Source organism: Prunus avium, chromosome 7, assembly GCF_965620075.1.
Source record: "Prunus avium chromosome 7, drPruAviu1.hap1.1, whole genome shotgun sequence".
Lineage (NCBI taxonomy): Eukaryota > Viridiplantae > Streptophyta > Magnoliopsida > Rosales > Rosaceae > Prunus > Prunus avium.
Window position 1 is genome coordinate 10,477,503 of NC_142290.1, and position 13,436 is coordinate 10,490,938.

Here is a 13,436-nt window from a genome sequence, read left to right on the forward strand (position 1 = left end):
CCCCATCAAGAGGATTCAGGTCCGAAGGAGATCAACCGCGCAAGAGGAAAAAGCTGCCAGCGAGTTCTTTCTTTTCCTTTCTTCTTTTAATTTTCAGTTCTTATGTATTTATTTTTGAGTTCATCCCAGAACATGAGTAACTAATTTCTTGTTAGTTAGGGCTTAATCTTGAAGCCCTAAACATGATTTCAATTCTATAAACAAGTTTGAATGGATTTTTCAGTTTCTACAAGCGGGATGATTTCGGTTTCTCGATGTTATGTGAATTCTGATATTTTGTTTCTTTGAGTAGCTAACTTTAAAGCATGTATCGGAATTAAATTGTTGTAGACCATAGGTCAATTGCCATATTGAATGTGTTCTTGTTTGCAACGAATAATTGGGTTAAGAACTAGTTATGAGAAATCGATTCTTGAATTCCTAATAACAAATGCCATGTTTTAGGGTTTTTGTGACACTCATATTCTCTTTGATCTTAATGGATTCTTGATTGTTAAATTGAGTAAATGCCATACTGGATTTCAATTAAGAATACACGTATTGATGTAAATGCCATACACTTTACATACACTTAAGAGAGAATCATACAACTCGAGTCAAATGCCATGATCTTGTTGTGAGTGTCGTCATCATATGCTTGCTAGAAATTGATTATCTATTGTTGTTTATGGATTGATTGATTGTTTGGAGGTGGATAGTGAGTCCTAGCTATTGTTCTTGATTGATTTTAAACTAATTTCTCTTAAACTCTAATTTAAATTCTGTTTTGTTTTCTTTTATTTACAAAATCAAATCAAAACCCCCTTGGTGTTGGCGTGTGTGTGGAAGTCCTTGTGATTTCAATCTTTATTTTGTTTTCGTGTTTAATTGTGTTCTAGTTTTCTTTGTGTGACATTGATAAACATCTCTTTAGATTACAATCTCTGTGGGAATGACCCTTGCTTGCTTACTATACTATCATTTGATTTGTGAACTTGCAAGGTTTTAATATTGTTGTTAAAAATTACCAACAGCTGCTGCAAAATTCCACTCAAAAATAGGTATTGAATATGCTTCACCAAACTTTCCCACAATCAACAACACTTCATCATGCATATGTCATGCATGACAATGCATTGCAGCCAGCTTGTGGGCTCGTTTTGGGCTTGTGGCTTCAATCTGAAAAATCTGGAAAAATATGGATCTTGAGGCTCTTTGAATTATCTTTCCAAGCATATGCAGCCCAGCTCAAGGAAAAATCGGAAAGCCCTTCAAATGTGATTTTTGGCCCAGTAACGCAGATGCTGCCGAATTTGACCTTAAGTTGCCAAAACATGTATAACTTTCTCTAGAAGACTCGGAATCATGAACCGTAAAATTATACAGAAACTAGACTTCCGTATCTTTCCAATGATGTATGGCTTATCATCTGGTTCTTCTTGAGCAAGTACAGTCCAATCCATGAAGTTGGCTGATCTGCAGACACCGTTTTGAGCTAACTTGTCTCCAAAATGCAATTAGTGAGTCTCAAGCTTATAAAACTTAAACAAACTCAAAACTTATTAAAAGCACAAGTTTAACTCAAAAACATAACCAAATCATAAGTTAAAAGGGTACAAAATAATATGTAAATATGCACCGATCAAATACTCCCAAACCTAGATTTTGCTAGTCCTCGAGCAAAACAAAAGGAAAACAAAGATAAAAACAAAACAAGAAGTTAATTAGACCACTTTCGTAAGTAACTCGATTGCATTGAGCATATGCAACAAGCCTTTAAACCTCTAGGCATCCCTAGTAGGAGGAGTTGTGTCTCCTGAGGGTTTAACAGATACGATACCCACAAACGTTTTTCTAACTCTACAAAACAAAATGGTTAGAAAACTTATTAGATTTGTTAGTCCCTAAGCAAAACTAAAAACAAACGTAATTACATTAATTAACAAAAACAAAACAAAAACAAAAATAATTACAAAAATAAAAAGAAAAACAATTAAAATAAAAAATAAAAAGAACTTAAAACAATCTTTCCGAACATTTTGTGAAGAGAAATGACTCATGCACATGACTTGAACGTTTTAACAATAAAAGCTCAATTTTAGACATTATTCACAAGGTGACAAAGTTCAAAACACAACATGCTCAAAGTGTATAGTGTGATAGCCAAATGCAACAAATTCCCCAATCTTAGTTTTTACACAATTTCAAAAATCATACAAAGCACAAATTCAACTTCAAATCTCACCAAAGTTGTCCTCTCACAAATGAATCACTCAGAAGAGGGCTATAATGCAACACTCAGTTATAAACATGAGATTAGAGTTAAACCATAAAGACTTAACTCAAAATAGAAAGATGAAGAACTTGCATTAATATGATCTCAAGAAGGATGCCAAACACTTAAAAGTAAAAAAAATTGATGCAATTCAACCACATGACATTTAAGATCAATTTAGGTCTTTCGTATAGGTTGTAATGGGGCCAAGGGTGTAAGGTGAGTAAGAAATGAAAGGTATGGATAATACAAAGTCCAAGGAACTCGCAATGTAAGAGCATAAAATAATTGTTTACAAGACTTTGAATCATCACGATTAGATTTTTTTCTTTTACATGACCAAAACTCCTTATACCTTCATTTACAATGATTCATACTCCTTTCCTTTAATTGAACAACCACCAATTTATTTTGAAGGCCCAAAAATGAAATTTCAATCAACCATCACTTAATTACAACTTTTCTCTTTTCTTTCACCAATTGTGTGATTTTTTTTTTTCTTCGAAATGTAACACCAATTCCCAAACTTAGTATGAAAAACACATCCCAATTAAAGCTCATGAGTTACTTAGAAAGATAAATATTTGTTTTTCAGGCTAAGGCGAGGAAATATAATTGGTAAATGAAAGAAAAGGTTTACATGTAGGCTCAAAATGGTTAACAATGGAAAATCATGCTTAAGCATGCATAAGGTTAGCTTGAAAAGCACAAACGATCCAAAGAAGGCCTTAATATCATTTCTTTAAATGTCATGAAGTCAAATTGCACAAGAATGAATGACCTTTAAGTGTTCAACCAAAACAATGAATAATGAGATCAAACAACAACGTTGATGACAAGAAAATAAGAGTATATGTATAACACTCATGAATTGAAGTACAAGGCTCAAAAGCTCACTTTATATGGTTGGTTATATAAGTCTAATTTATGCTTCATACAATTCTTTAGATCATGCAAATCCTTTAATTGGAAAATTATGGAACAAATGGCAAGTGTAAAGAATGTTTCAAACATATCATGCTAGAACAGTGCCAAATTTATTTATTTATTTATTTTAAATTTAAATTTTTACTCTTTTTTTTTTCTTTTTATAAATTATTTTTTTTTTAAATAAAATAAAATGAAATCCAATTTTCATTTAAGTCATGCAAACATTTATCACAATCTCATCAAATGTGTTCGGAAAGTGAATAAAATCAAAATAAAAATAAAAATAAAATAAAAATAAAAATAAAAGCAAGACTCAAACAAAATAAAATAAAAATAAAAACAACCAAATATAAAAAAATATAAAAAAATAAAGGAAAAAAAAATAAATTTACATGCTAAACTCCAATACCCCCAAACCTAGAAATGAACATTGTCCTCAATGTTTAAAAATTAGGAACAAGCAATGTCATAACAAGAAATGAAAGGTACTAAAGTAAATATAAATCACAAAACACACAAGAATTAAAATACACTAATAAAGTAAAATAATTACAAAAATAAAAATTACAAAACAAACAAACAAAAAATGAAACAGTAAACCCTAATCACACAATTCTGAAACCCAAAAAAAAAATTTGAAGCCCAAAGCGCACAATTTCGAAACACAAACCATGGTGAATTTAACCCACTTTGAAACCCAAACTAAGGTGAAACCCGACCCAAAATGAATTCCGAAGCCCACACATTTTAATTTTAATTTTTTTAAAAAAAATAGATAAAACGTGAATTGGAAGTGCAAAGGGTGGGATTTCTGAAAAGAAAGCACGTGGTCCCTAATGTCATCTCATGGTTAGTCACGGGCACAAAGCAGAAGCCACGTGTTGACAGATAGAAGCGCCGCAGATTTCACAAGCAGAAATTACGGGCTCATGGAAAGGCGCGAAGACTTTACTGAACGCGTCCGTTCAGAAAAGACATGTCGTGATAAATGAGTTGGGTATGGTTGGAAAGCGAGAAGGTTGTGGGACTCGATGAATGCTAGAGATTCAGAAATGCTTAGACGCTGCAATGGCTAGGGTTTGTCAAAGACTATATCTATAAGAAGGAAAAAGAAGGGGATAAAAACAAAACCACAAACTCAGAAACACAAAAGAGAAAAGAAGAAAAAAGTGAGAAATCAAATGGCCTATTCCTACCCATTTTCGTTGGATCTCAACCTAGCTCCACCGACTCAAACATTGGGCCAAGCAGCGGCACCAGTATGGATGCCCTACTTTGGCTCCTCACGGGGGCCTGTGTCTGTCAATGACTCAATACTCCTAGACAACGATGTTGCTATTGGAGTTGGCAGAAATTTAGTGACTCCCAAAGATATACGTGTGTTCGGGACAAGGGATGACAACCGAGTCACGAGTGATGCCCTGGCACTGAGCGTGCAGAGTACAGCATGTGTCGCAAGTTTGGGTCATCGCCTACTTGCGAAGTCCCATGAGGTGGAGGTGCTTAAAGCTCAGTTAGCGGCGGAGCGAAGTATGGTTGAAGAGTGTCAGAGTGCTATAAAGAGCTTGAAAAGGGAGAGGTCAAGGATAGTGGAGGTGAATCGACACCAGCTAGAAGTATTGCGGGACGAGAATAAAAACCTATCAAAGATGGTAGAGTTGTACTCTCGTGACATGCGAAAGCAGCTGGAGGACCTAGACCGACCGGGTAAACGCAAGCAAGCAGATCGCGAGAGTAGTTACGTTCAAGCTAAGATTGCGATCTTTGGAAGCTCAAGTGATGAGCCCCAAGAGGCTGTGCGTGAAGCCCCGGAAGAGGACATCCAGAGGGCCAAACTTAAAGCTCCTATGGTCGAGACACCGAGCGCCAAGAAGAAATGATTTCAACTTTTATTTATTATTTAATTTTAAAGTGTATTCGGTTTTTTTTTTAATTTTTAAATTGGGAAATAAAAACGTTATGCTATTTCAAAGAGACAATTGACCCTAAATTTAAAGAACAACGACCAAATAAAAAAAACACGAAGACCTAAACATGAAATTTTTATTAGTTAAGTAAACACACAAATAGATGCTTCTTCTTTTAAGAGAAAAACTTAAGGATGACTAGTTAAGGGCCTCAGAAAACACAGCCAGGGGTTCCGGGAAGGTTGGAGGGGTCACAATGGTCCCGCTTAAAACCCGAACTTCTTAGACACCGAAGGTGTCGCCTAAAGAACTCCTAGACACTGTATAGACTGCGGTTGCTCACTGGAGTTACCAAAAGTTTAGCTCCTTCAAAGAATATCCTATGAGTTTTAAATTGTACTACCTAATTAAATAAAAACAAAATAAATAAATAAAAACTGAAATAAACATGCAATTCAAACAAGAATTTAAAAGAAGAGTTGGGATTCTTGCACCAGGTGTCCAAGACGCATCTTTAATTTTGTCTTTTCTTCCAACTACATTCTTAAGAAACCTGTCAAACAAGAAGAAAACAAGTTTTTTTTAAAAAAAATAAATAGATAAAATAACAACTGAAAAAAGCAAAAACACAAACATTAGAAAACAGGGAGGCAAAAGTAAGTGAAAGTGTAGACATGCTCCCTTTTTAAAAAAAACGCGCTCGCAATTTGCGCCAGAAATGAAGGGATCCGAGAGAAAAGAGCACAGTATAGCACCCTCGAGATCCGAAGTGCTTTCGGCTCCCTCGTCTGCATAAGTCTATTTAAACACATCTCGGTGAAGTAGAAGAGCACCCTACATTTCTTCCTGCAAATTCAGAGAAAAACATCAAAAAATCCAAAAACAAAACAATGGCATCCTCATGCACTCACCTTGATGATCTAAACCTTGAATTGTCCCTTACGCCACCGAATGCGCAGATAAGGGCTCCTCCAAACCATGTCTTCCCAAACTCAACATATCATCACGGTACGGCCTCAAACTTTGCTGAGATAAAACCAAACTTTTCTGAGGCAATGCCGAATAGAGCAGCGCTGCTGGGAGGCATGATTGGCAGCAAGCTCACACCGACAGATCATCTGCATGTGGCGCAGAGGTCTGACAAGGCAGCGGTGGAGGAGTCTCACAATTTAACTGTGCTCCACGCGGTCTCGGCTACCAATTTGGGCATGCGATTACTGGCGAGGACACGGGAGTGTGCCGCAATGAGCGAGGAAATAGCTTCCTTGAAGGCTATGGTGGCGGACTTGCAGAAGCGGCTCTACTGTGCCAATCAGCACGTGGAAGCACTGCAGAGAAAAAATGAGGACCATGTCGAGCTGCTGCAGATTCTGCAAGTAAGAGAAAATAGAGGCATGCCATGAAGATGAAGATGAAGATTAAGAAGTTGTTTTTATTTTTAATTTACTTGAATGTTTTTTTTTTCTTTGTTTGTAATGCAGTGTTTGAGTGAAATAAAAATATGTTTTTAACACTCAGAAATAAACTAACTAACCACACCACAAAAATAAATAAACTAACCCAAAAAAAAAAAAAAAAAAATAAAAGAAAACACAGAAGTTCCAAAATGCAATTTTACAAGGATAAATAAATAAAAACTCAAATTTCTTTTTTTTTTTTAAACACACAAATATACAAGCAACTCATGAATGACCAAAAGTCAATTTATATGAAAAAATCTTTTTTTTTTTAATTTTTAAATTTTTTTTTTTAAATTTCTTTGTTTAAAAAAAAAAAAGAAACAGAAATTTAAAATTACTAAACAAAACAAGTAAAGAGAAAGGATCGAAATGCTCCCCCTTGAAGCGATTAGGTCGAGTATGGATGCATTTGGAGGTCGCGACTTCTCCCACTACTCCACACTCCCCATTCTTATGATTGAGGTTGCCATCTCTCTCCATTTTTATTAAGCTGTCATAAATTGCTTAAAACAAATATAGAAAACTTGAAACAGAGTTAAAGGATTAGGAAATAAAAACTAAAATGAAAAGGAAAATCAACACACGTCCAATTTCATGCTTCAAAGTAACAAGCAACAAAATAAATCAAACTAGCTTATGGAGTTCGTTCTTTCTCAAATATGATTATCCATATGGTGTGTGGTTTTAATCAAGTATTCAGAAAAAATATTTAGCTATGGTGTTTAGTCTAAACACAAATTCTGAACCCATTAAGAACAAGAAGAACAATAAAGAACCAAGTAGAATTTAAACATGGTGTTTGTCTTCAATATCTACCCATTCATTCACTAATCAGTCCAAGAGTCATATGGTGTTTATGTAAACTTGAACAAGATATTTAATTAAGAGCAAGTGAATGAAACCATAAACTAGAAATAATTAACATGCTACTTGAACCTTTTTTTTTTTTTTTTGGGTGTTGTGTAAGCTGGGACTCAAACCCAGTTCTCTTGCTTGTCAGGCAATTGTCCTTGTCCGTTGGACTACAAACACAACTTGTCAATTAACGTCATTAACTTTAAAACATGAAAATGTCTAGCTATAAATAAAAAAAAGATAAAAATAAATAAAAAGTAGGAAAACCAAATAGAATCAAACAATGTTACCGATCCCCGGCAACGGCGCCAAAAACTTGTTGTGTAGATACAGCTGCACTAAAATGGATTAAGCTGCATCCTCAACTTGTGATACTCGCAAGTGCACGAGCCGTTTGGTAGTATAGCATATGTAAGTGCGAGGTCGATCCCACGAGGATTGGTGATTGAATGATCCAATTCATTTTCCCTACACAAAACAGAAATGAAAAAAAAGCAAGGAAACAAATAAAACAAGGAAGAAAGAAATAACTAACTCAAGCAGATAAGTTCCCAAGTTCAATTTAGATTAATGGATTGATTCTAGCTAAAGTATGATTAAGCCATGGTGTGTGGTCATAACCTTGTGTTCCTAATTCCCTAATTTGATCATTTGTTGTCTAACCTAAAATTAAGCATTAGGAACCCATTAAGCATAGAAGAACATTTTAAACAACCAAGTATGTATCTAATCCCTGTTGTCGAATGTCCATACATACTCTTCCTATTCATAGTTCAATTCGAATTAAAGCATGGTGTATACTCTTAATTCAAACCAAGATAGCTAACATGCAAGCCTAAATGGTGATCAATCATTCAAACTAGCATATTAACTTATAAGCATAATGAATAAGAACAAAAACCATAATTGAAACTTGGAAACTAATTCAACTTGAAAACTTAAGAAAAGAATTTACATAACAAAGAAAAATAAATTACAACTAAGAAGCAAAAGGAAAGCTAGAATTGAGAACTAGAAAGCAAAATTAAGAGAATTTGAGGGAGAGAAGGGAAGGGAGCTCTAGAGAAGTGTTTGAGAGCTCCCCCCCTTGGGGTGTGTTTACAAGCTTAGAGAACTTCCCTATTTATAGGCCTAGGGGAAGTGAAAATCTGAATTATACAATAGAGTTCACTAACCACACTCACTTCACCAACTTACAACACTTAATTCACCTAACACACTATTGCATTTGAAAACAATTCTTCTTGTCATTAAGCTTAGTGTTGCATCATCCACTTCAACTTCAATTAATTCATTTGGCTGCTGCAAAATTCCACTCAAAAATAGGTATTGAATATGCTTCACCAAACTTTCCCACAATCAACAACACTTCATCATGCATATGTCATGCATGACAATGCATTGCAGCCAGCTTGTGGGCTCGTTTTGGGCTTGTGGCTTCAATCTGAAAAATCTGGAAAAATATGGATCTTGAAGCTCTTTGAATTATCTTTCCAAGCATATGCAGCCCAGCTCAAGGAAAAATTGGAAAGCCCTTCAAATGTGATTTTTGGCCCAGTAACGCAGATGCTGCCGAATTTGACCTTAAGTTGCCAAAACATGTATAACTTTCTCTAGAAGACTCAGAATCATGAACCATAAAATTATACAGAAACTAGACTTCCGTATCTTTCCAATGATGTATGGCTCATCATCTGGTTCTTCTTGAGCAAGTACAGTCCAATCCATGAAGTTGACTGATCTGCAGACACCATTTTGAGCTAGCTTGTCTCCAAAATGCAATTAGTGAGTCTCAAGCTTATAACACTGAAACAAACTCAAAACTTATTAAAAACACAAGTATAGCAAGACAAGTACGAGGTCGTACCCACGAAGACTGAGAAGTTCAAATTAGTTATGTACTTTAGATTACCGAATTCAAGAAGTTAGGAAGTTAAATCTAAAACAGAATTTAAAGCAAGAGTGAGTTTGAAAACAAATGCAGCAAGATTAAAATGAACATTGAAGTGAGAATGCTTGTGATTATAGAAAGAAATGAACAAACTGAAATTGCAACGGAAAGCAAGTAAACAAAAGTAACAAAGGGTGGTTTTGAAGGTTAAAACACAGGTTTGGAGACTAGGGCATTCGATTCACCATAACAATTCAATTCTGGGTTATAAAGATTCAAGTAACAAGTCTAATTCAGATTCAAAGATTGATTCTAGTTAAAGTATGATTAGGCCATGGTGTTTGGTCCTAACCTTGTGTTCCTAATTCCCTAATTTGATCATTTGTTGTCTAACCTAAAATTAAGCATTAGGAACCCATTAAGCATAGAAGAACATTTTAAACAACCAAGTATGTATCTAATCCCTGTTGTCGAATGTCCATACATACTCTTCCTATTCATAGTTCAATTCGAATTAAAGCATGGTGTATACTCTTAATTCAAACCAAGATAGTTAACAAACAAGTTCTAATGGTGATCAATCATTCAAACAAGCATGTTAACTTATAAGCATAATGAAAAAGAACATGAATCATGAATCAAACTTGAAACTCCAAACTTATAAACCTAGAATATTCATGTTAGGTTACATCGAAACCCTAGTTATGGATTTAGCTACTCATAATGGAAAAGAGACTTGAACAGAAATGAGAAAGCATAATGAATGCAATAAGAGTAGAAAAACCCTTTTTCTGAAGTTCTTGTGGTGTCCAAGGCTTCTCCAAGTGCTTCTCCACTTCTAATGCTTCTCCAAGAGCTTCCCCACTTCTAGAAAGATGTATGAAGGATATGGAGGTGATTTGGGATGAGTTTGAGTGAGTGGTGATGGTTAAGGAAGATGAAATTCGTAGGGAAATGGAAGAGAAGAAAGCTGGAGTTGTTTTGGTGATTGTTGGAGTGTTTGGGATTGTGAGAGTGTTTGAGGATGGTTGGAGTGAATTGTGGGGTTGTGAATCCCAGGATTTGTTGTGTCTTGAATGTGGAATGGATGTGGTATTTATAGGGAGATGGGAGTGATAAATCTGAATTCAATATGGCTAATGCATTCAACACTTGCATTATAAAATCTAAATTGGTTGATGCACTTCACTAATGCATACAACACTTGCATTATAAAATATGAATTGGTTGATGCACTTCACCAATAAATCCCACCAGCAGCCCTAGCTCATCTTCATGTCACCATGACCAAGCTTCCAACCAGAAACAATAGCTCATGCCTAGCTCACCATGACCAAGCTTCCAACCAGCTCATCCTGAGGTCAGCATGACCAGCAACTTCAAGGGCTTACAACTTGGGCTTCTCTTAAGTAAATGACGACTTTAAGATGTCCATTGTGAATTTCAGAATGTGTCTGATCCAACCACACAAGTATTGGCCCAATCAAAGATCGGATGAAGAAGATAAGTCCGAAATGAAATTCTAACTCAGTTTGCTCGCTGACAAAAATCCATCTTGAGCATGGATCTGTGTTTGCTAGGTGACGGACTCCAGATTTATCCAATGGGGCTGAATTTTGGATATGTTATAGTACACACCCATTGGAACAACTTTCATGAAGAATATGGCCTCATCCGAGCTGTGTAGGTTGCTGAAACAGATCTTGCAATGTGACCCACGAAACTGGACTGGCTAGGGGCTGTAGGAAAAATGAGTTTGTCTTTAAGTTCTTCTTCCATTCATCCAAATTAGGCCTTAACATGCTTGAATTGCATGAATTATGCTCTCTTGCTCTATTGGCCTACAAAACACACAAAGGGAGGGAAATAACTTAGAATTATAGGAACTAAGCAAAAGAAGTAAGTAAATTGGGCATGTATATGTATGAAATTATGAGCTTAACACACCCCCAAACTTAAATTTTGCTAGTCCTCGAGCAAAACAAAAGAGAAACAAAGATAAAAACAAAACAAGAAGTTAACTAGACCACTTTCGTAGGTAACTCGATTGCATTGAGCGTATGCAACAAGCCTTTAAACCTCTAGGCATCCCTAGTAGGAGGAGTTGTGTCTCCTGAGGGTTTAACAGATACGATACCCACAAACGTTTTTCTAACTCTACAAAACAAAATGGTTAGAAAAACAACTTTGAAATCAACTAATGAAAATGAAAGAAAGTTTTAGTCATACCTCCAACACCATAGAGTTGCCAAGATAGGTCATCAATCAGTGTGTACAAGTGGAAGCTATAGCTCAAAGGCACACAGTTTCAAAGCAAGCACACTCAAACCCTGAATAGAGAACATGCTTCGACTCTAATTCTCACAAATAACACTCAATCACTCAGAACCTATGTTTTAATTCTCTCAAGAAAGCATAAGTGAGTGTATGAAATAGAAGCACAAATTTGGTTAGATCTCATGAAAGGAATTAAATACTAAGAATAGAGATACACACATACTTACCAGCACCCATGAATACATCCTCAAAGATCAGCTAGGTCTTTCACAATGTTGTAATGAAAGGCTAAGGTTTAGGGGAAATGGAAGAATTGGAAGGAAAAACAAATAAATTAAGAACATACCAAGGTTGCATGCTTCATTAATCTGCAAGGCATCATTGATTTAGATTGGCATGGCAGCAAACTTCATGGTATCACCTGGTATAGACTTTATTTTTCACACTTAGATCATATTAAAACACTTTCATCTTTGCTGATTTGATCTGCATCTTCTTTACTTTATTGCACAGATTCACACAAAATTTTTATTTAGGTACATGGCTGCAACTTTCTTGCTTCAAACTTTATGTTGGCAAACCTTGGTATATTTCTAAGTTACTAGGGTATGGCTACAATAGGTCAAGTATCTCAGATTGAGATACAAAGGTAGGGAAATGATGAGGGTGATAGAAGAAAAAGGCTTTAAGTGTTTGGCTTCAAGAGGGCTAATGGAACACACATATGGGTAGGGTGAAAAGAAAGCACATAGAATGGTTATACACACATAGCCTAGCATCACTTCAATGAGTTCATTCATGAATGAGAGCAAGCACATGATATCTGCAAAAAGAGAATCATCCTTAGTATTCAATCAAAATGAAATGATGAGATCAATTAGAGTGAATTGAAGAAAATAAGGATGGATGAGAAATAGAAAACTTTAAACCCTCTCAAGAAAGCAATTAGGCTTGATATAGCTCACTAGGGTAGTCTCCACTATTTTCCTTCAAGAATTTGAGCATGGTACTTTAGCCACCAGAATTCTAAGAGCAAAAGCTTTGTGAAGTGCAAAATTCTGAAATGAAAACCTCAAATAGCAGCTCCATAGACCTAAATAAATAAATAAATAAAATAAAAAAAATAGTGCCAAGAGAACGAAAATTGAAAACACAAATGGATAAGAAAATTGAAATTGAAAACCTTCCCCCCAGACCTGAATTGAACATTGTCCTCAATGTGAAAGCATACAAAAGATGATTGAGAACAAACAAATGATAAAGGGAAAAGTTTAGAAGAAGGTTTAGGAAAAAAAAATAAAATAAAAAATGAATATATAAGCAACTCACGGATGACCAGTTAAGGGCCTCAGAAAACACAGCCAGGGGATCCGGGAAGGTTGGAGGGGTCACAATGGTCCCGCTTAAAACCCAAACTTCTTAGACACCGAAGGTGTCGCCTAAAGAACTCCTAGACACTGTATTGACGGAGGTGCTCACTGGGGTTACCAAAAGTTAGCTTATATGAAAAAAAAAATTTATTTAAATTTATTTATTTATAAAAAGGAACAGAAACTTAAAATGACTAAAATAAAAACAAAACAAGTAAAGAGAAAGGATTGAAATGCTTCCCCTTGATGTGATTAGGTCGATTGCTACCAAGCACCTTCTTCTTGAACACATGGGTTGCCTCCCAAGAAGCGCCTTAGTTAATGTCTTGGCAAGACCTTATGTAATCAGCTAAGTTGATGGTACAAAGGGAAGTTGATCCACCACATGGCCTGCTTGAATGCCAGCTGAAATTCCCTCATAGAATGGCTTTAAACGTTGTCCATTTACTTTGAAAGTTGATCCATCTTTAGGGTTTTGAATTTCCACAGCTC